This window comes from Natrix helvetica, assembly GCF_964273705.1.
Source record: "Natrix helvetica genome assembly, chromosome: 2".
Lineage (NCBI taxonomy): Eukaryota > Metazoa > Chordata > Lepidosauria > Squamata > Natricidae > Natrix > Natrix helvetica.
In genome coordinates, this window is record NC_138552.1 from 41,789,878 (window position 1) to 41,815,510 (window position 25,633).

The following is a 25,633-nucleotide window of genomic DNA, read 5'->3' on the forward strand; positions in this document are numbered from 1 at the left end:
AGCTATCGTCTCTAATTCCATAAGGAATTGTGTTGAAAAGAAATATTCTATTCAAGAATATGACAGAAAAGTTATTTTGAAAAGTTATGAGGCAGGAAGAAATTGAAAGCATTTAAAACAAAACAAATTTAATTTATGGTTACCGTTTAAAATAATCCCATATCCAACATGATCCATAAACGAATGTCCCCAAATTATTGAAATACATTCTGCCATTGGATAACTATTGATAAATTAGGCAACTGTGTCCATATTTGCTCCCAGTGTCTGAGAATATCTATTACAAAATTCATTGTCGATACTGAGAATTTTATAGCAATTTTTCTATATTCAAAGAGAGATAGACATTTTTTTCTGTTCTACCAATGGCACAGAACCTTACATTCTAATTAGCATACTTAGTATCTAATGATAAAAAAATGAAAAAAAACAATAAATTTTTAACAGCAGTATATAGAAAGCAATATACTTTGTGATTTGGTGGCCACTGAACAAGTGAGAGAAGGATAAAAAGAATACTCCAGCACTATTATCCATCATCTACATTAGCAGAAGTGTGAGCGTGTTGACTTGTAACTGCTGTCTATTTATTTCATTTATTATTTAAGTGGGTTTTACTCAGAAAAGGGGGAAAGGAAAGCTAATATGCTACAAAAAGGAAATTTGAATCACGGGAAAATAGAAAATGAAACTCAAAATAACTTCGCCTTGATTGTATTAAGTATAAATTGAAATAGAGGTTTTGAGAATACCCTTTCCACATTAAAAAAAAAACACCTTTCCAAGACTGCTTTTTTCTAACCTTGCTTACATCAAAGAGTTGATCTCTACATAGATACATATTTACTGTATATTAGTAAGGGTCTGCAAAACTTTTAAAAGATGATTTTCTTGGACTAAGTTTCAAATGAAGCACCCTTTCAACAATGCTTCATGAAGCAGTACAGTACAGATACCTCACTTGTAAGATCACATTTTGTTTCATTTCAAAGTTTGTTCCAATGTTTTCAAATAGAATTGCCAATATAGGAGAAGAAGGTTCAACTGTGCCCACCTGCTCCCCAGCTGATCAATGGGCATGAAAAGTCATCCAGGAAGACTGTTTCTGTCATACAATTTGCCTACTACAAGATGTAAGATCAGTAAATCTCTAGAAACAAAACCCGCGTGCAATAAGTAGCTAAGAGCAGAAGCTTCACAGCATGACTATATAAATCGTTACTGCAGACAGGAATATATTTATGTACAAGTTTGTTTGTGTGTGTGTGCGTGTGTGTGTGTGTGCGCGTGTGTTACACTAAGAGTACGGCAAGACACAAAAGACGCCCTGGTCAACCACTGCACCCAGCCCATCTCCAACTGTCTTGATTCTTGTCCTGCTAATGGAGCAAGATGGAATCAGGAAAGAGAGTGTGAAGCTAACTCTGCATACCTCTCCCTCACTTTAATCCAAATCACGCACAAATCTTGACATCCCCTCAATTAGATGTCAAAGTTCTCTTCAAACACGATGGATGAACAGTGTGTGTGTTTGTGTGTGTGTTTGTGTGTGTGTTTGTGTGTGTGTGTGTGTGTGTGTGTGTGTGTGAGAGAGAGAGAGAGAGAGAGAGAGAGAGAGAGAGAGAGAGAGAGAGAGAGAGAGAGAGAGAGAGACCAGGAGGAGATGGGGAGGGGAAGAATGGGAGAGGGAGACGGAGAGAGAGACAGACAGAGAGACAGACAGACAGAGAGACAGACAGAGAGACAGAGACAGAGACAGAGAGAGAGACAGAGACAGAGAGAGAGAGACCTATTTTGACTCTAAGCCTTTTCCTCTTGCCCTTCCATGTGAATGGACTTCTGGTCATTATTTTAGATAAGCAGATACTAATTGTTTAGACATTCATTTTCTTCTAGTTACAAAGTTCCTGTCTTAGCAAGTTCAGGATTTTCACCTTATGATCAGTATTGCCAGTGGTCAGTTTTTGCATTCCCGGCTTCTCCCATCCACTCCTCAGCTGACCAACCCTGGGAAAGGACTGAAACATCTTCTTTGACAAACCTTCTTCACAGGATTAAGGACCCAAAATGCCCCTAAACTAGAAAGCACTGAAGAAAGCCATGAAGAAAACTATTTAATACACGCTGCAGACTTTCCAGACTTTGTGGACTTTAGCAAAGCCTTCACACCCTTCTCATGGCTTCCAGCCTAGAGTCACTTTAGTTAAGTAGGGGGAAAGCTAAGAGTTGCTCCTACTAAGCCACTGTCCAGATATGATTGAAGCAAACCAAGATGAATCATTATAGCAAAGCAAATCAGGTTGAAGCAACACTGTGTCATGTCATGTCACACAGATATCCGTAGCCCTGTGATATAAAACATTGTGGGAAAGTATGAAAAGCTATGTATGTCAAAAGGTAAACAGCAGAAACAAAGCAAATGTTAGAAAGAACCAGCACAGAGGCTTCTACTAAGAAGCAAAAGTCACTGAATTTTTCAGCTTCCCAGCTGAGGAGCTTTCAGAGCAAATGGGGGAATAATGGGAATTGTAACCATAACAGGTTTACTGAGCACCATGCAATGGAAATTTGGAAAAGTTTAAATACCAGTCCTGAACATAATTACTTGAATAAAAGTCCTTTTGAATTCAACTGAACTAAGTATGCTTAGGAGAAAGCTATAAATATTAGTCATCTTATGTGGCGCACAGAGTGAAAAATGCTTTGGTTAAGCTTAATCATTTTGGATGGTTGATAAATTACTGACTTGTTATTTTCACACATAGGCATTCTCCTCTCTCTCTCTCTCTCTCTCTCTCTCTCTCTCTCTCTCTCTCTCTCTCTCTCTCTCTCTCTCTCTCTCTCTCTCTCTCTCTCACACACACACACACACACACACACACACACACAGTTTCCATAGAAAATTGATTAACTCATCTTCTGTAGTTGTACATGCATATCAATAATATTATATAGAACATATTGTATGAGTAGAATATTTAATGATGATCTACCCACCTTTCTTCTTAGCCTATTTAAGATTTATGCAGAGATTCCAGAGGATGCTAAATAATACAAAGAGGATTTTTTTAAATGATACCTTTATGTACTGATGAGAACTTGCTCAAAAATTGTTTCTAAGTGAATTGGCCAAAACTCCAGTATGCAATTAATTGCACCTGGGAAAGAAGTCATTGAATCCTACTGGATTTATTAACTAGTCAATCTGGATGATAAGGCAAGGAAGGTTTATATATTATACTGTTCTTCCAAGAAATCTAAACTGAAAAAAGTAATTTACAAGCATATGAATATTGATTTAGAACACAAATAAGCAGCATATATTTGAAAGAAATATGACTTATAAATGCTCAATATTACCAAGGGGGAGCAAGCATTTTTAAAAAACACATCAGTAGCTGCAACTTTTATCTGCATATTTCCACTTCCTCAATTAAGGAAGGAATTATTATTTTTTCTGAACAATAGGAAAGAAGAAATCATCTTTATTATGGTAGGTGCCGATATTATACTGACTCTATTGTATGATTTTCAAGGATCAGTGCTCAAAACATAAAGGCAGTACCCAGATCTAATCATAAGTCTTTGCTTTTCTGAACAGCCTCTTGTATCTCAGCACAGGGTTTCCTTTATTTTTATATTTATCTATTATTTTCCATCATTAGCACTGTAGACTAAATAGAGACTTTTAAATCTTTCCTGTATACAGCTGTTTAATTTCAGTTGAATGTATACTTTATGTACTATAAACTGCTGTATATGGAGCCTTGAACATTATTGTTTTTATCTTTCTAATGCGAAAGAGGATATTTTGGATAGTTAAATTTTTCCAAATGTCCTGTTTTCTTTTGACTAGTTAAATACTAGAGAAAAACACAGTGCTGGAATGGGAATTTAGGTCACCTAGTCCCATTCTACAAATTGAAGCATTGCTGAGAGATAACTATCTGTTCTCAGCATAAATGTATTAAAAAAAAAACCACCATTCTTTTAAGTAACTGGACTGTCAAAATGCTTATTGTTCTACCATTCCACTGAAAGCTGACTTCAAATCTGTTATTCACTGTGGTGATAGAAAATGTACCACGATCACTTTCTTTCAGATACTTGAGAATTAGTCTCATATCCCCAAAAGTGTCTTTTTCAAAGGTAAATGGGCTTTATTTTTTCCTTGGGACAACCACGACCTGGATTACTGAGAATCTCCATAGACATTATTCTCATATCCCTCTTCAGGTTTTTCTCATGCCTAAAGGTACCCACTTCTTTCAAGTTTTCTTCATCTTAGTTTATATTTTATGAAGATCTTCACTTCTAATACATTCTGAGGAGATCCTAATTTAATTCAAACTTTAAAATCAGGAATGAAGATTGTTGCCCATAATCATAATCCTATATCTTTATAATATTGAATTTTATTGTTCTGTTTGTTTCCTAGTATGATCTGTTTGCTTACAAGTAACCTATGACTATCACTAAATGTTACATCATATGATTCTTGATGAATTTCTTTTTTCTTTTTTCACCCTTTTATGTGCATTGAGAGCACATGCACCAAAGATAAATTCCTTGTGTGTCCAGTCATACTTGGCCAATTAAGAATTCTATTTTATTCTATTCTATTCTATTCTATTCTATTCTATTCTATTTTATTCTATTCTATTCTTCTTTAATCTAATCACCCTATTACCTGAACTACTAACATTCCTGCAAAGCAAAAGCACACAAACTCATAAACCATAACATCTCACTTTATCTAGTCAATTCAATCAAATGTCAACCATGTGATTAATGCATTAAAAAAGGTATTTTTTTATTATGGATCTTTCTGTGATATGTTGTTGCTACTTGTTTCTCCTACATTACTTTTCATTTCTACGATATTGTATGAAGTGTCCCAGAGTGAGTGTGTGTATAAACATATTCAGATTGGTAGGCATATATTACTTCAAAATATTTAGAATTGCTTCAAATTCATCTTTCTAGATGTATCAGTTTAGCAATTAGCAAATTGAGGAAATAAAGTTGCTTTTACAAGATGCTAGCGTCACCCATATTGCAGTCAATGAAGATACAACTATCTACATTGACTAGTATTTCAATGTAATACGCACACATACCTTTTAAATGTCTTCAATATTTTTGAAGAAGCACATAGTAATTTTTGTCTTGATAACTGAATAATCCAGTCTTTAAATTAATGACAGCCAACCCTAAAGTAGAACAGTATTTTTGAAAAAAAAAACCTCTCTAAAAATAGAGATAAAATTCTTTAAATATATTTAATTTATGTAAATGTATATAGCAACTACTTTAAATTCAGTCAAGTCACTAAGCTCATTAAAACAGTCTTTGATTTGGGGAATTAATGGAGCTTTCCTCTGTTGAAGAATTAATTTTTTAGTTATCGAAAACACCCTAAGAAATCAACTCCTATGAAAAAGGGGAAATTCACAAGTCATAAGTTTTATCATTAAGCATAAGAATAATAGGATTCTGGTTGACATTAAATTGTAACACAAAATCCGTTGTTCGGTATGCATGCATTGAACTTTTACATTTGATGTTCAAAAATTTCTTTTCTTTTCTTTTTCTTTTTTTTAAAGGCCGTGAGTTTTCCTAACAGTTCATCTTTAGACCCAGGGACAGACTGAATGCATACATACAAGCGCACACAGATAACACAATCACATAGACACAGACTCACACAAAGACATTTTAATGGAAGCATAACAGTAGTAATTTTGAGGGAAAAGGTTCGTTCTCTTGTGCATTGATTTCCAAACGTTTCCTTACCAGGCTAGGTAACATCTTCAGCAGAGTTTAGGGGATGTCACTATCAGTGTTCTTCTGTTTATAAGGGCTTCACTGACACTGACTCCGCTGAAGATGTTACTTAGCCGGTAATGAAACATTTGGAAACCAACCCACAAGCTTGGAGAATGAAGCTTCACCCTCATCCTATACCTGAGCTACAAATATTCACCACTATTCCAAATTTCTGCTTTGCTATTCTTGCCTTCAAATACAGGCCCAGATCTTGCATATCATATGTGCTTTAATCAAGCTATCTAGAGTATAAACTCTATTTCCAAATATTGCGAGGCTAGAGTTTCTGTCAAAAAAAAGGTGTGTGTGTGTGTGTGTGTGTGTGTGTGTGAGAGAGAGAGAGAGAGAGAGAGAGAGAGAGAGAGAGAGGGAGAGAGAGAGACAGACGGACAGACAAGACAGTCAGCAGCTCCTTCCTTTCTTCCTTCCTTCCTTCCATCCATCCATCCATCTCTTCCTGTTTTTCAGGTGAAAAAATACTACACAAAGAGGGTCCAAAAGTATACAGTAGCTACACCACTGCCACCTCACTGCATTAAACAAGTTCAAAAACATCATAAAAAGATACAGTATGAATTAAAACATCTGGGGAGTACAGTGGAAAATGGATTTTTTTGTCAGGGAAAGTTTGATGAAAAATGGACAAACTTCAAGAGCTTATCTGTTGAAAAACTTTTTAAAAATCCCCCAAAATAGAAAATAGAGTGGGCAAATTTTATTGTATGTTCGCATCTATATGTGTATTCTCCCTCCCTGCGCCCCTGTGTGTGTGTGTGTGTGTGTCTGTGTGTGTGTGTGAGAGAGAGAGAGAGAGAGACAGACAGACACACACACAGAGACAGAAAGATAGACAAAGAGAATGAATTGTGAATCATAAAAAGAATTCAAGTTACTGTAAGCACAAATACAAAGGGATTATAAGGACTCCACCTAGCTATAGAGCTTACACAGTGACCTTTGGACTCATATCTCCCAACACTTCATACCTCACAAGAATGATCTTCTGGGGAAATTGGACCTTAATGTACACTACCTGCAAAAGGATTTATTGATTAAATCTGTTCGTTATGTTGCAAAAAGAGATGATCAAACAGAAAAAACTCTGAAGAACAAAAAATAAAAAATAAAATAAAGACCAAATACTTTTTAAAAGCTTAAAAGAAGAAACCAGAACTATTAAAACCAATGACTAGAATAACCCAATCCAGAGTCACAGTTTTTCAGATAAGTTGTCTCCAGTTTGAGAGAATGTCGAAAATAAAAGCAACATCTTAAAATGAGTCAAGAATAAAACAATTATAGTCCATATTAAATATGCCAAAGAGACACCTGATGGGAATTACAATCCAATGCTGGGAATTACAATCCAACACATCAGGAGACCATTGGGTTGGGTAAAGTGGATCTACTTCTTCATGCTACATTCTGCCCCGGCTTTTAAGAATTACCCAAGGTGGCCCCAGAGGCAGCACATTTCTGTTATCTAGTTTGGCAGTCATAAAGGCATGCATTACAAAAACAAGATGTGTTTTCTCTAGATAAGCTAAAAAAAGGAGGCATTTACTTATTCAATCTGTACTACCTTTTAAAAAGGGTCCCCAAAACCTTGGCCAAAAAAAAAAAGCTTGGTTAAGAGATATTTTGTGGATTTTCAATAAGAACTCTATTTAACTGTTAGTGGTATGCAGTCTATTTGCCAATGAAATTCTATATGAAGTTTTAATTCCATATTGTCACTGAAGGAGGAATAGACTATAGATGTTATCTACCCTCCCATTATCCCTGGCGATATGGCAATAAAACAGCAACTCAAAAATATTCTATGAAAGTGCAAGCCCCCTAATATATTTTAAACACATTTGTCTCAGTCCGTTATTAATGAGACTGCCTCCATCTCAATCTCTTGCAGAAGTATCATGGACTACAGCACTTTCTTTAGTATTCTGGAACTATTTTGGTTCATCAGAGCCATCTGACAAAGGGACAACACTTATCTTAATGCATATGACTGTAATACAAAGGACATTAAGAAATCAGGAGGCATGGCAGAGCCATATTTCATATTGTATTCCTTTCTGTAATACCACCATAATGGCTAAATAACAGCCCAAGATATGTTTCCATTAATACAAGGTCTATTCAATGATGTTTCTATAGTATTGTAAGTACTATATGTTTCCTGCTAGCATTTTGCAATAATCTTTTAATCAGAGGTACAGGAACCATGAAGCTGTGAAAATGCCAGATAATTCCAGGGAAGCCATCCATTTTCAACCGTCATTAGATGTACTTTTTACAAATTGACAGGTTTTTTCATAAGCATTTCTTTTTAAAAAATATGGAATGTTTAAATTGTTGTAAAGTCTATTTCATTCTGTTTTATATTTTAGTGGCTTTAGACAACATTGAATTTTACCATACCCTACCTGAAGATCTCCTGGAGATACAGAATGGTATAAAATGGATTAAATAAGATAATCACGGATTCCATCAGTAATATTGTCAGGCTCAGCTGAAGAATGACGAATGACGTATAACAATTCAACCAGAATGTTTTGCTTACACAGCACATAATAGACAGAATCTTGTCAGAATAAGCTGTTGGTATCCTTAGTCTTATACATATCTCCTCAGAGAGTTTAGGGAGTGGCTATCCTTACTCTCTACCTTTTTCTCTTATGCAATTCTGAGCTGGGCTGCCTCTTGTCTCTCTCCCTACCTGTGTTCCCTTCTTCCTAAAAAATTGCTGCTTCATAGTGGTCCATCACACCAGCTCCCACTCCGTGGGCATCATCTCCCATAAATATTTAGCGTTAAATGAGAAGCTGGCTAGGGGGCATCTATTATTTACAAAAAGGCATTCTGTACAACTTATTTTTTACAGCATATATCCTGTAAAAAAATTATATACATAGATGCTCTTTCCTTCAGAACCTTTTCCCTTCTTATTTAACATCTTAATCTAGCAATAGGAAGTGCCATTAAAATATCAGTATTTAATCCTTGTATGTGTAGTAGAAAATTGAGAGTTGATTCAGTGATTAAGAAAATTGATACAAAAAAGTATCTACACAAAATTTTAATCTGACCACTAATCTAATCATTTCAAAGGTTCCTGATTCAAATGTTTACATTATGATATTTTGAAGCGTATAATCAGAAGTGTATTCTCCCCCTCAATTTTATGCTACGCAATTTGAAGAAAAGATTTTTTATGCAGAACAGCTGAATGATCTAACATCTTCTTCAAAAACTTCACCCTATTTAGTGACAAGAGAGCAGATTGTGTGCATCTGCTGAAGATGAAACAGGTGATAACAAAGAAATACACATGGACAGTTTGGCACAGCTATCATAAAAGAATTAAAAATAGAGCAGGTTAACGTTTTAATTAAATTCAGCAGCACATTATATAAACAATACCTTAAATTTCCCTATTTTTTAAGGAAAAGAAATATCTACTAGAAAATTAGTTTTTAGCCCTTCTGCCACATTTCCCTGAAAGATCAACACTAAAAATGAAGGTCATGAGTTATCACTAAAGAACAGACTGCTTTATATTTCTAGTTCTGTAAATAACAAAGCACCTTTTGGAGACTGAATCTGAAACTTTGCAGTCCTACTAAATAAAAGTAATTCAACAGTTTTATGTTCAAAATGCTTGAAAATATTTTCCCCCTTGGATTACAAATGAAACCAAAGTCAAAGTTTTGCAGTGTGGTAGCTTGCCTGCAACAGCTGCAGCGAAAGGAGAACGTTACAACTGGTGATTAAGATCCATTTCTCACTAATCATAACCTTGCAACAAGGTTACTGAATGGGAGTAGAAGAAGGACAGATGGGAATAATTCACTCAGCACATGGGTTTTTGTAAGGAAGGAAGACTAGAATTCCCTTTTAAAAATTTATTTCATTTGAAAGGATGGGGGTGTTTTTTTCAGATAGTAACTTTGTGAATTCAGGATTATAACTGAAATGTCTCAGGCTGAATAATAATAATTTATTCTATGTCATTCCTTTTGCATATTGGATGAAATTATCTACAGACAAAGAAAATGATAGAAATGATTATCAGAGGTTATCACCGAAAACTTCATTAAGTAGATAAAAGTGGCCACAATAAGGTGCCCACAATCAGCGTTTCAATACTAACTATTCTTCTTTTTCTATATAAGGCATTCCACATATAGTAACAAAATGAAAGTATTAGCCCAACTGTAAAATATCTGGATTTATTTTTATTTGTTCTGTTTTTTTCAAGATGTTGGTTAGGCCAAATGATTAATTACCAGTTTTCAGCCTTCCAATATAAATCATTCAAAGAAATTATTCATTTTTCAAGAATCAGATTCTATGATGTGATATAAACACACACACACACACACACACACACACATCTACTATAACACAATGCTCTAAGGTCCAAAAGTGTCCATGATTTCTGATTTAAATCACAACAGCAAAATTACAGTTAGGACCCTAAAATGCTCCTGTTATTATAAACAGAAAAAAAGAAACTATGAATATTCCCTAAAATGAAGAAGGTGGCCCCAGTTACACATAAAGACAAATCAATTTTCTTATCCACAACTGTCTTTCTTTACACAAGTAGGTAAAATTAATCAGGAAGCATCGGCTTATTTGATACATGAACAAAGTTTTTTTTTTTACTGAGAACAATAAACTTGTGTGGAGAAAGGAATAAAATGAAAAAATTAACTAGCACAGTACACTATTCAATCACAGTAAATCAAAATGAAGCAAAAAATATATAAAGGTTTATAAAGGCAAATAAATGATAAACTGAACAAATTCTCTCCACTGCTAATTTCTATTTGCTTGCCCCAAATACAGAGGGGGAAGGGGGGAGCTAAAGCAGAAAAAGTTCCTTCTTTAATACGATCATTTCTGAATCCTACCATTCAATCCTAAACTCTTATATGCTGCTTTAGGGATATGATGAAGTATCCATCTGAAAAAAATTATAGTAGTGTATATTGGCCAAATCTTTCTCTGGAAACCACCTGGATTTCTTCCCAAGTACAAAAGAGTACTCTTCTTTGTCTGTTGCTGTGATCTGTATTTTCCACATCCACTTTAATTCTTAACATCTTCATTTGTACATTACTTTAAAAAAAACCACGTCCATCCCACAAAGTTGCATCCTGCATTTGGTATTCCAAATGCCTGCATCTCATTACATTCTATTACCTAGCAACTCCAAGAGATAAAGTTATAGGCATTTTGGGTTATGCGGCCAGCAAGAAGTCCTGTTTTATCTCACTGACACTGCATATCCTTATGATCCTGCTTCAGAACAGGAGAGAGTGACAGAAAGATAACAAAAAGCCAACAGCAACAGGATAGAGATTTGCTAAGTTAAGTCTACTTGAAATGCCTGCCACAGGCAACCACCCCAGATGCACTTTCAGCCCCATGTGAACGAATACTGGTAAAAAGTAGTGATTCTTCTCCACAACACTGAATTTAAGCACTCTTTAGCACCGCAAATGAGAATTTAAAGAAAACTTCAGGCAAACTTTACCATTTACGAATTAACTACTGTAAACTTACTGCTTATTTAAGTGTGAGTCCCACTAAAAGCCCTGTGACATACTTACGTGAAAACATATGTATGTATGTATGTATGTATGTATGTATGTATGTATGTATGTATGTATGCAGTAAGAATGAGACAACTAGTGCTTACAAGAAAAGAAACAAGTAGAACAGTGAAGATCTATTTATATAAAGACATTTTAAAAGTTCACAAGTTGTGAAATCATAGGGAGAATAGAGTATACATTTGGTCACAGACATATGTGTAAATACTGAAGCACTATATAAAAAGTTCTGTCTAATTCTACTGAGCATCGAAACAATTGTGTTTTTATTTTATTTTTTAAAAATTAAAGGTAGTCAATCTTTCCTCATTTACAAGTGATTCAAAGTGAAAAAGGTTTTAGATAAGCATCCTGCAAGAATGAAAGTGTGCTCAATATTCTAATGAAGTTTGATTTTCAATTCTGAAAATCATATACAAATTCATCCATTCAAACGACACATAAATATTAATTGTCCCAGAAATGGAACAAGAGGATATAGTTATCTAGTGACAATTGTTCTTCACTGATCATATTAAAATGTATCACCGAGTAAATGAAAAGAAAAAGGGGTTTAAGGCTTAAATATTTTCGTAGATTTTCACGGGTGTAGGTATGCTGGTTTTGTTGTATTCGGGTCTTTTCCCGTGTAAGGTTGAGATTGTCTTTGCAACGTTTCGGCAGGATCGCACCTGCCATCTTCAAGCTGTGGGCTTAAAATGTGATCGGAGCTGCCGTCTTTCTGTAAGTCTTGGTGGGAGGGGATGGGGTGCTGGCTTTGTTTCAGTAAGTGGAATGATTGGTTGTGTGGTTGCATCATGATTGGTAGATTGGTGCTGATTGGTGCAGGTTGTGTGTGCATTGTTGTTTTGTATTTTAATGGCTTGGGTGGTGGGTGGTGTTCGTTTGTTGGCTAGGGCTGGTTTCCAGATGTTTGGTAGGCGGGAGGTATCATCACGTTTGTTCATGCTGTGGGGGTGTTTCTCTATTTCGATGGCTTCCATGATTATTCTCTTGTGGAGGTGTTTTGTTTTGGAGATTAACCTGGCTCCTTCAAAGTTGATTTCGTGTCCTGTAGCTTTAAGGTGCTGGAAAAGGGAAGAAGTTTTTTCTTTTTTTCTTACTGCATTTTTGTGTTCTGTGATGCGTGCATTTATTCTCCTGTTTGTTTGTCCTATGTATATTGCTGGGCAGATTTTGCATGGTATTTCGTAGACTCCTTGGTTTTCTAGCTGGATTTTGTCTTTGGGGTTTCTTAAGATGTTGGCTATTTTTTGGTCAGTGGTGAAGGCTGTCCTGATATTGTGCTTGTGGAGAATTTTGCTGATTTTATCTGTGGTGCCTTTGATGTAAGGGAGGAGGGCAATGCCATTTTCCTGTTCTGTATCTTGGTTTTTGGGGGGAGTCTCCTTTTGGATTAGGTTGGTGATTGTTTTTCTTTGGAATCCATTGGAGATTAATACATTTGTGAGTTTGTGTAATTCAGTTTTCAGGTGGTCTTTGTCGGCTAGGCGTTTGGTTCTGGAGATGAGGGTCTTGGCTACAGAGTTGATCTGTGCAGGGTGGTGATGGGATTGTGCATTTAAGTAGCGGTTGGTGTGTGTTTTTTTCTGGTAGATGGTGTGTCCTAGGGAGCCATTGGGTTTTTTGTAGATTAGGACATCCAGAAAGGGAAGTTGGTTGTTTGCTTCTATTTCCATGGTGAATTGTATTTTGGGATGTAGGTTGTTGAGATGTGTGAGGAAGTTGTCCAGTTTTTCTTTTCCATGTGGCCAAATCACGAAAGTGTCATCAACATATCTAATATGTGCTTTGCTATGTGTTTGTTGCTTGTCTAGCTGACAGGTACCACCCTGCCCCCCCCCAAAGAATTCTATTAGAATTATTACAGGGCTTCATTCCTTAGCTTCAAATGGCAGTAACTTCCTACTATTAATTTACTTTCTCTGCAGGTGCAGTTTGTTCCATGCATACAGTAATAATAATCAACCTGAAACTCTGAGGCTCTATGTGGCCCCTCAAGTCTTCTGTTTTGGGCCTGGCAGTCACCACTAGCCATGAGGTAGGAAATAAATGAGCTTTTATTTTCCAAAGTGGAGTACTATAATGGTTTAGTGAAACAAGAACAAAAAATTAAAGTAATGTTCATTATTTTAATCTCACATCAATGAGGAATGTCCTCCCTGCTATCTTGGAAAAATAATAAAAGTCTTATTTTGTCATTGAATATTTAGCAGAACTTCTGTTTTTTTCTAAATTTTCTTATTCCACAAATATGCTTCTTCAATCTTATCATGGCAAACGAAGCTTAGCATCCTTTGCCATTAGCTGCAGGATTCCACTATAGCCCATTTCACATTTTTTCACATTGATATCATGTGGTAAAAATAATGGCAACAATTACGATAACAATTACAGTTAGCGTGATCCTACCTACCTATTCCCTTAGAAATCTTATTGTGCGCAAGCGCAATAATTCCAAGTGTGAGATAATAGCATTTTTTGAATATGGACAAAGCTGACGTTGAAAGGTATATTTAGTAATGGGCACAGCTGCCCTGAAGCTGGCTCAGTAATTTTGCACTGTTGCTTTTGACTATAGCGGGAATCAAAAAAGATTAAAAAGACCTCCATGTCACCACCAACTTTTTGGCTGTTAACTGAAAGGATGCAACTTCCTAAATTACTATACAGATCCCTTTCATATGTATTACAATACAATGGATCCAATGTATTTGTGAATACAAGCTAAATATGCTGATACCACCTTTTTGAACATTCATAGTAAACGCAACACTAAAATATAAATATCACCACTTCAGATGCTCATGAATTTGCAGGAAGTGTACAGTGTGTGTGAATATATTTGAGTGTGTCAAAAGGCCAGTGTAGAAAAGTAGAAAGAACTATACCCATTGTAGCATGCCCCTAATAAAAAATAAGGTTGTTTTTTTAAAAAAAATAAATCACCAATAAACAATGCATTTGATCTCAGGCGATATTAACTTGGTCATAAACTAAATTATTCTATGATTCAATGTTATGTGCTGAAGTCTCTATCTCATAACTTACATCTCATCTTTTTCATCATGACACAGCCCGTGAGGGAAAAACAAGCGTCTGTTTTTCCTTAACTATTTCCTATAATCTTTTTTTGAAATGTTTAAATCCCAGCAATAATTAATCTTACACTATGAGTTAAGAATCAAGACAACATTCATCAGCCATAAAACACACTACATGTAAGTCCTGGGACATGCCAAAGGAGGATACTGGCATCTGTTATTCCATGTGCAAACTGTACCATATGGGATGCTAACTTACTACAGTTTCTGATAAACATTAAAAAAAGGTTCAGTGCTTAAAAAAAAACACCAATCAATCTCATTTAGGGAGCCTGGTTGATGTAGTCCCTGGTTGAGAAATAAAATCAGTTGTGCCTTAGTCATGAAAACTGCCTGAATGACAACCCAATCCCCCTTTCAGGACCTCCTTGTTATTATGAGATGAAAGAAGGTTAGAGCATTATGTATATTGGCTGCATCTGTAAAAAATAAAGGTGTGATCGCTCTCTCTAGCTAATTAATAATATTTTTTAAAAAAAGGATTATAAAGACAGAGACAACTGAAAGAAGACTGTAAACAAAAAGCCAAATGAAACATATAAAGATATGAGAAAAGTGGGATATAAATATAATGCAATAAATGATTATTATATACAGTATCTTATTTGTCAGTAATAAAAGCGTTTCTTAAAGTGAGCCATTTTAAAGTGGCTTAAGAATGCATTTCTTAAAAGTAAGCCATTTTAAAGTGGCTTTAAGTCCAAAATTGAAAGTCTGAAAGCTACAAACCGTGAAGCATGTAGATTGCCATTCAGAATAATGAAAGGTATAGATTAAAGATGTTTAATCTGGTATCCATTACAAATTAAAAGATTGCAACACTGTTCTTGGTTTTTTAAACTGCAAATTCCAATCTTAATAAAAATACACAAATAAGAACGTAATCCTTGTTTACATATTACAAATCATCATGTGTAAGGCTTAATCAGATTTAAGGAAAAATATGGGTTCAGTTTAGGTCTATATTTACTGAAGCTTTCCTAGTTGCATATTTTATTGCATGTTAAAGTGTCCAGTTTCCACCTAATGATTAGTGCCTCTCAGTAAAGCACTGGATTAAATGGTTATCGATTACTATACTTTTGCTTTTAATAATAGTATTTACAGTCTGGTATCACTAAGTTATAAAATGCCCTTAAAAAGAAATATTTGCTTTTTCGTAGATTAATGAAATACTCTTTCAGATTCATTAATTACTAAATACAATATCAGATTACAATACTTCATTAATGTTCATATTATTATGATATATACTCACACATAATTCATTTTTGCAAAGTTTACTAGTTTCATGTTTTGTCAGTGGCAAGAATACTTATTCTAGAATTTAAACACTAAAGTTGACAGAAACTGATTAATCATACTAACTTTTCTCCCTCTGTCTCCTGGCCTTTTTAAAAAAAAATATGAATATATAATTTGTATAAAAGGGCAACGTTATGGTGACAAAGTATTTGCCATGGGCCATCTGAAAGCTGGTTTGACAAAAGCAGAGAATATAAATAGAACAAGCATCACACAATAAATAGAATATGTAAGAAAACACAGAGATGCATACACACAGATATGTAAGAGACAGTATGTAGAATATAGAATAAATCAAAGAGAATAGCAATTAAATAAGGATTACTTCAGTTTCAAAGTTCTTGGCTACAATAAACAAAACTTTCACAATAGCCATAATTGAATTCCAGACATGTTCAGCTGGCATTTAACAAGGGACAGCTAGATCCTTTTCTTGATCACCCATGCCATCTATGATCATTGTGAATTGTCCATAGTTGTTGAGATTTGGGCAGCATACAAGTTTAATAAATTATTGTATTGCAATCCTACCAAGTAGCTGACTTATTTTATAGTGACTAGTTTTATAATAGCATTTTATAACAGTAATAGTTATTTTGTTCTAAATTTTCTGATTGCCTTCAGAAAGCCAATCTTTCTGATTTTCTACTTTCTACTGCCTACCAGTAGAATTTAGTTTACAGTAAAGAAATCCATAATGAGTGTACATATTACCTAAAACATCAGAATTTTGCAAAAAATAAAACCAAAACCAAAAACCTAAAGGTCAGATTCAATGAAACAGTTTAGATTAGCAAGGCCTTTTTTTCCTCAGAAAATAGTTGCATGTCACCAGTTGTGATATATAACCGTACATCACAACTGTATCACAACTGCATATCACAACTTCACTGTATGCACTGTAGAACAAAATCCATGCTTTTAATCATTGACTTAATCTGCTTTGCAATTACTAACATTCCAATGAAGAAAGCATTCATATATTGTTTATCTGTTAAAAGGTGCCATTACCTACAGATTGTCTTATCTGTGAAAACTGTTTCTCTACATTTTAAGGGTAAGCAATTAGCCCTCTCAGTTCTTTGTGATAAGTATTCCAACCCACACACCCACCTCTGTACCTTTTAACAGGTATTGACGATTTTAAAACTAGCACTGCAGTTTAATCCAGGCAACAGTTGTATCCCGCTTTGTTTATGGATTCAACTACAAATAACACTTGGTTGAGTTTGCATCTCTGATATAAACGTATTAAAAGCCAGATTAAAAATATACTCCAGATAGATAAACTAGGCTAATATATACATTTAACATTACAAATGTAAGGGCTCAAAAGAGACAGATCAAATTCATTAAATTCTCTTAAATTAACAAAAATGCAGTGCAATCATTTCACCCACAATTTTTCTTCTGGTCAACTTTTGGATCTGCTGAAACTTTCTATTTTTGAATGCTTTCATAGTTAGATCTGAACCCATTACCAACTGCCTTCCTGTTCTTAGATAAAGATGTAAAACAGATCTTTTTTTAAAAAAAAAGTTATTTTTTTTAAAAATAGAGTCCTTAATAAGAAGGAAACCAGATACCTTGTAAAAATAAAAGTTTACAGTCAAAGAACAAAGAAGGATGATGCATGTTTTTCTTTTCTGTTTCATTTTTCCATTTCAAATGACAAGAGATCTGAATATACTCATAACCTGTTGGGTTCATCTTTAATGTTGGTGTGTGGATGTATAAGTATATATGTATATAACCTAATATAGGGGGGGGGGGAACTTGAAGGACATTTCAAACAGAAAAACTATAAACATGGGGATTAACCTTCCCTCTCTGATTTTCTTTCTGCTCTTAATTTCTTCTTCTGCCGGCATTTTGATTCATTTTTAAAAATTAAAAACAGGAAGTGTTGAAAGCATTGGGAAAAAAACCATTTCCACTCCATCAAGTTCACTGTCAATTCTTGTAGAATATCTACATAACAAATATTTTTTAAGATCATATACCTAAGCACCACTGTATTCTTCCTTTAACCAATATAATTCTGGCAATGCTTATAGATCAAATTCAGAAGAATACCAGAAGGCAGAAGACTGACATGTCCAGAATGCTGTGTGACTACTAAGAAAATACTATATTGCCTTGCTGCAATAGGCAATTAAGAAATTGTTCAGCAATTTTTCCCCCCAATTTAGACTCTAACTGTATCCTTGGAACTGCAGGCAATACTTGGTATGTAGATGTTCCCTTTGAAGCTTATAATAAAGTATCTTCACTCACCAGGCAAAACATTGGCCATCCAAAACAGGAAGCATTAAATGCTTCCTGTTTGGGATAGTACTTTAGCGGGACAACAAAAACTTCCTATCTCTACTGTGTTTCAATGCGACCTTGTATTCAATTTCTAGGTTCATCCTTCCACTCATTGGATTTCACAGATCATTTCGTGGAACCCTCAGGTAGCTGCCAATGACTCATTCTTGACCATATGTCTGGATTCACATTGTCCATTATGGCAGAGCAAATATTGGCAGAATTTATAAATCCTAAACCATGATTTATAATGTACAACTGGGTTACAAAACATATTAAGTCTAAACCTATATTATGGCAGAGTATGATCTAAGAATATATAACTTTATGCACTATGTAGACTACGATAACATTGAATCTGTACTATCTTTGTCAACGATTTTAGAAAGATAGGAGTAACTATAATAGAGCAAATAGCCAAAATGTCCCAACAACAACACAGTGTCTATATTATTCTAGGCTTGGAAGTGACATGAAAAAACATGTACGGTACTGTAAAATTGTGTGACACATTGAGAGATGTTTTTATTCATTAAATGGGTCTCAAAGATATGAAAATCTCGTCCGATTTATGGGTATAGGAAAATGGCAACATATGTAAACAATGAAAACTCTTAATTCTAATAATAAGCATTTCATTACACCTACAAATTTACTAAACATGCATTATATACTAGGTTGACCCTTGACAAACCAATGAAATGCAATGTTATATATATATGGCTTTTTAATGTTCTATGTGTTTTAATTTCAGCTATAGAACTCTATGATATAAAGGCATTGCATATATTATCCACAATGCACAATTGTCTCCCTTGTAAAAAATAAAAACCTTTAAATGATTTCTATGCACATATGTTTAATGCAAATATCTAAATCCATGTCTTTATTTAATGAAAAGTTCATAGCTTTAAGAGTTGCCTTCCATTTTCCAGGAAAAAGAAAAGTATGTCAGGTCATAGGAACATGTTCAACACATTTCTTCTTTGCTTTCAGGACTGGAAGAGGAAGAACTGTAATATATTCTGAAATATTTCCATCGTGAATATACTTAACTAACTATTAAGGAACTGCAACAAAGCCATACTAGGAAACTCATGGACACAGCCCATCAATGTCAGCTATATTCTGCTAGTACGATAAATGACTGAAAGATTTTCTCTGAAATCTACTCATCTGTGCTCTTCTTCCAACCCTTACTAGAAAAACCATAACATTTCTGGTAGCAAGAAACAAGATAATATCTTGCTTATACTTTTATTATTATATATGCCATCTTTGTGTAATTTGCTAGTCTAGTTTTTAATCTAGTTTTAAATATCTATTCTGTATATTCTGCATATTTTTAGAAATTTTAATCCAATTGCAGTTTGATTGAATATATTGTCAGAGTTTTGTACAATAACTCTCTTTAAATCTCATGGACTTTAATGAAAATGCAAACATCACTTTATACAAAATTATACCGAAACTTTCTGTGGCATTCAAACAATAAGTGGTAACTACGTTTTCTCAGCAATATCTTAATTTTTTAGATTCCTATGCTAAAGTTTAATTTAATAGTGATGGTTATAAGCAACTTACGTTTTCATTCCAAATGGAATTTTAAAAAAGGCATATTTTAGAATTGTATTTTACTAAATGTAAACTTAGCAGTTAATTATATGGCAGAGTTTTAGATTAAAGACCACTTGATACTTTTGTTCCAAAAATAAATTTCAGTACAGGTCATTAAGAACTGTAAACAAAGCATTGTATGTTGTGGTTTTAGAGTATTATGAACAAACCCGAGGCTATGAATTCTAAAAGAAATGTTTAATATTTATCCAACTTTTAGTTGAATAGTTTTACAAGTTCTAGATAGATGAAAAAATAGTTTTATCATCATCCAAATTTGCAATTCAGGCTATAAACCACTTTGATGCAGTGGTTAAGGCATCAGATTAGAAACTGGGAGACCATGAGTTCTAGTCCTGCCTTAGGTGCAAAGTCAGTGACCTTGAGCCAGTCGCTTTCCCTTAGCCCTAGGTAGGAGGCAATAGCGAATCAGTTTAGAAAACCTTGCCAAAAAAAACTTCAGGGACCTGTTCAGGCACTCTCACGAATTAAACACAATTGAATGGAAGAAAAAAAAAACCATGCTAGTTCTCAGCATACTGAAAAGGAACGGTGCATTTATTATATCATTAATATGCTACATTTAGGTTAAATGTACATTTAGGCTATTGACTGATACCTATAAAGTTCTCCAAAGGTTAACATTGATAAGTGTTTATTCCATTGCTACATAACTAATTTAGGAAGTTATAATTTTGCTCGGCGAACCATTGAAGGATACAAAAATTGAAAACTAAAATATTGTTGTTCAGTGGCTCATTTGTATTGAAAATAATGGCTACCAGAAAGGTTTACGAATTGAAAAGATAATCTCTTCTATATAATTAAAATATTGCATATCAATATTATTTTTTAAACTGTATATTTTTACAAGTATTGAAAAATTAAGCCAGTTTCAAGAAAGTTATCGTAAGCTTTCATGTTTCATTCTTGATTATTTATAGCAAACATCTTTAATTATATTTAATCTTTAGCAGCAACCGTACATTACTTGAACTATGTAATAATATTAGATAAAGTTAATATATAGCATATCAATGGTAATACATTTTTACTTTCACAAGACTTTGCTTTTACATTGCTGTGACATGCTTGCAGTATATGAAATGGAATGTTACAGGCTTGTGTATTTGTAACACGCTCAAACTAAGAAGTGTTATTTCTCACACTTATGCATCAATCTAGTTATATCATAATGCTTTGATTTATGTTGACTGACATCTAATCTAACCTATCATTTCAAAATGAATTCTACTAGATTTGGGGGGGGGGTTACTTTCAAATAAACATACACAGGAATCTAGTACTAACGTTCTTCTCTGTAGACTGACCGGCATCTCAACTCTATATGTATTTAGATTATACCCTGCTGACTTCAATGGGACTTATTTTCAGGCAATGTGTTTAGGACCACAGTGCATAAATAGAATCACCTTATATAGACCATAATCTAAGATGTGAATCTTACAAATATGAAATTAGATTGCGGGGGAGGGGGGAGTAAATGAACATAAAATATCGCAAATATGAAACATTTGTAATTAAACAAGTATAATTAATTTTGAATTTTTTTTTGTAATTTAAAATACTTAAAATTAATAGAAAATGTTACAAGTACAGTATTAGTTTTAGAAATCTATATCACAGGCAATCAGAAACAATATATATGTTTATATCTGACTCGCTGATGTTACAGTAGGCAAAACCACGGTGTATTTTAAAAACAGTATTTTGTTTTTTAAAAAGTGAGAAATATCGGACAATTAATCAGCAAAAAGCAACTCAAAGCTTTCAAATGTTGTAATAAAAAATGCCAATTAACTTTCCAAATACAGTATACAAACACAACTGGATACTCTCTCCGAAACAGTTTGTCAAAAGTTCCTGGGAATGAAACAGATTGAAGGCAATACATATTCTGATAAATTAATAATTTAATTGAATAATTGTAATTCTGAAATAATGTGTTCAGCAGCAATGCCAATGACTTCAGTAAAATATTCTGAAAATGTTTGGATGTGTTATGCTTCTGCCTTGTTTTCTGTTGTATATATGTAAAAAAAAATAGACCATACTTTTGGAACAATCTTACAGTATTGGGACATGTGCCATTCATCAGGTACTGTGGTATCATAAGACAGAACGTTCCAAGGTTTTATCATTGCACAGTGTTTTAAAACATTGTAACTATACTGTATATGTTGCAGCCTGAATGACATCTTTTCCAAAACTCATATTCTGACTGAAAACCTGAGCTTCCTATAATTCCAATAGTATCCTAACAATGATTAAGCGAAGTATGATACTCCTTATCTAATAAATAACCAATTGAAAATGAAGTGTGCCTTGCCACGCAGAAGCAATCAGCTTTTATCTCTGTCCAATCAAGTTGACATCTGAACTGCCTAATCCTCCTTTTGTAAGGCACATAAGACTTTGTTGTCACTGTTGGTTTTGTGAATTGTCTATATAATCTGCTCTGATTTCCTAAAGATGACAGATCCTAACAAACAACCCTGCTTTGCTGCACTGCAGTCAATGCAACAGTTGAGATTACGGTACAGATGAAGATACTAGGATTTAATCACACCTGTCCACAACTACCATACTGACTGACACCTCTCAGAAGATTAACGTAAACCAGTTTGGAACCATAAACCAATCATTATACCCTTAAAATAAAGAAATGTGCTTGGAAATATGCTCACTTTGCTTACAACTTTTTTACTGTTAATCTACTCTGTAGTTCTTAGGCCTTCTTTATATATATTATAAATAAAGAAGTATAGCAACAGTGTTTAACACATAATTTAATATAGCTTTTAACACTATAGGACAGGGATGTGTATCTTTGCTAAATTTGATCTTTATGTCTCCATCTTATCAAATACATAACATTTATGAGATGGAAATAAGTACAGAATATATATCAGACAAATACTTGGGATAAATGTCATTTGCAGTAGAAATAATGAGTGAACTATTTTTGTTTTCATTAATAGGACTTTTTTACGGTCCGTGTATAAAAATATCAGAATTTAAACCATCCCAATCTATGTGTTTTTTTTTTAAAAAAGTGACTAAGTGGCATAATTGAAAAGTTGGTCTATGTCCAACAGGTTTAAATCTTAACATTTTTAATGTAATCATTCTTTCTGGTATTTAATATGGAAACATGATGCTATGTAAACATTAAAATAAATAAATAAAAAATCCTGGGATAATCAGGGAAAGAAGTAAAAATGGCATTATCTAATTGGTTAAACTCTTTAAAATGACTGAACCATAGTTTCTTACTTTGAAGGCAATATTGCTTACAAAGTATTTAAAATCTAGCCTTAAGAAATGTATTTCTCAGAGTTCTATAGATCTTAGTATCTATGTGATTTAAACTGTGGCTTTATTTTTAATCAGTAGCATAAAGAGAACATATAAGAGTTAAGCAAGTTTGCAGTTCAGTTATGCTAACTGTTTAAAGTTTATTTCTATTTACTCACCCAATAATTATGTATTTTATAATGTGAGACAAAAAAAGTTTTATTCCCTTCTTAAGTATGTATCCTTAATTAAAGTACATAGTTGTTTGTATATTGCATATTATTAATGAAATCTGTTATAATCTTGGTATTAGATGACCAAAAAGTATATTTTAATTATTAATCCTGGTAGTACATCATTATTTACAATTACATTCTAAATAAATATCTTTCAATACAGTGTTTTATGATTACATTATTGCATATGTAAATTATTCTATAAAGGACAATTCAGACATACTTTAACTTTAAATAATGTAGTCTAATAATAGGTCATATAGCATTTTAGTGCGTCCTAATAGGGTATTACTCAGCTCTGAATCTAGAATATTCCATTATTCCATTTCTAATTTATATGCAGTTATATATCACCTGTTACACAGATGTGACTTTAATAATTTAGCATACTTTAAAAGAAAATCTAAGGGAGTATAATCAGCTGGCAGTCTACACTGTTCAAAGCACTGTTCGTAACAACCCCAAAGATACTTGTTTCTGATAATGAGTTTCATTTCATAAACCTTCACTCATTTATATGACTGTCATGCAAGGCACTGTTCATGAAACTTAACTCATGAAATGGCTTGCATGTTTCAAAACTAATATTTGAACATAGAAGAACAATTTATTCTGTATAAGAACTAAAACAAAGTGAAACATATCTGCAATAATACTGACAGAACTTATCAAATCTTCATGATTTTAGTCAGTATTCCTAATAGCACTAAATAATCTTTGTCACATTAAAATGAATGCAATAGCCATTTAAGAATAATAGGAATTGCCTTAATACTTTCTAAATATGTGAATTTTATTGCCTATCACTTCTGACAGTATAAAAAAATACAGCACTTTTATTAGTTTGATACTGAGCTACAGCTCATCAAAGCTATGTAATGAAAATCCATTAATCTTAAATGTATCAGACTATCTGATACAATGCTGACTATATGTTAAAATATTAAATTGAAAAAAGAAATCAAATGAGACTGGTTATACCTCTTTAAAACAGAATTATTACTTCATAGGTACTCTGCCTCTGCTATGCCTTGTAGCTTAGAATTATTATATTTCTTGTAGGTATCTATGTTATGCAATCGCTACTGAATGCAATTTAAAGTAATAGACTTCAAATATACGGCTAGGAGAATTGGCTCTTAGAACATATTTATATGTTGTACTAAAACTATATAGAACTGATACCATTTAAAGACAATTGCTTTTATAATTCACTAAAAGACATTTCCTCTCAAGCCAAGAATCTTTAGTCCACCTCTGAAATACTGGCAGATTGCCCTTGTGCTGCTTACTTATCCAACAGTAGCAGATATAAAGTACATGCCATAAGTATCTTATTTAAAGTCCAATCTGTGCTACTTAAAGATGAGACTGCACAACATTTGCAAGTAATGTCAATATTAAAGCACAAAGTTCTATTACTGTAAAATATTTTAATAAACAATATTAAAAGCAATTTCTCCTATTAATTGCCAGGTCTGTTAGGAAGCCCACTATATCCTATGAAGAAGCTATAACTACTTTATATTTTTACAATGAAAGAGTATTCTGTACAGATTTCCCTTGTTCTTTCATACTCATCTTCAGCCTGAAGTTTTAATTAACAAGGGGGGGGGGGGGAACCAGGCTTTCAAAGTGCAATGCAACCTCGCTCAACTTGCAGCTAAAGTTAGAAAGACTGCAAAAGTGGAACATCGCTTCCTTTTCCATTCAAATGTTCTAATTTCCTCCATTTCATAAAAAAATCTTATAAGGGCAAACATGTGTTGGGAGAGATGCTGTGATGAAAACCAAAGCATGAAAAGTGATGCAGTGCACACACATCGAAGTTTAAAAGGGCATTTGCTCTTATGCCAGGTTATTTCTTCACTGCACTGTTTGATAATTCATGGGGCAAGCACTCCAAGGTCATACCCATTTGGTGAAATGTTAAAAGACAAACAACCCTAGCTCACTCCACAATACCAAAATACACCAATGACGTTAACTAACTTCATGAAACTTTAAACACTCAAGCTGATGGAAGGGAAGAGAGGAAGACATTCTCAGCAACTTACCTAGGTGACTTAAGAGTGCCACATTTCCTGAAAGCCATCTACTACTGCTGGGTGACTCTATCATCCCCAGGACACCTGACTTTACTGCCATACATGTCACAATGCCTATCGTTAAGACATCCAGCAGTGTCAACACAGTCTGACTTCTAAATGGAATTGCACGTGTACTTACATCGCAAATGTTTGGACGATCAGGCGAGTCCTTGAGAGATCTTTTTTTCCTCTTCTTGAGA

General features: G+C 33.8%; 1 protein-coding gene across 7 annotated transcripts in view; it reads right to left on the reverse strand.

Annotated features, from left to right (window-relative positions):
- MEF2C (myocyte enhancer factor 2C) overlaps positions 1-25,633 on the reverse strand; it is a 173,197-nt gene that overhangs the window by 125,213 nt on the left and 22,351 nt on the right. Inside the window, exon 1 of one of the 7 annotated variants that reach the window (XM_081942903.1) lies at positions 25,573-25,633. The exons of the other annotated variants lie outside the window; for them this stretch is intronic. The gene's annotated coding sequence lies outside the window, so the exon portion shown is untranslated. The remainder of the gene's footprint in view (positions 1-25,572) is intronic. 7 annotated transcript variants of the gene reach the window in all.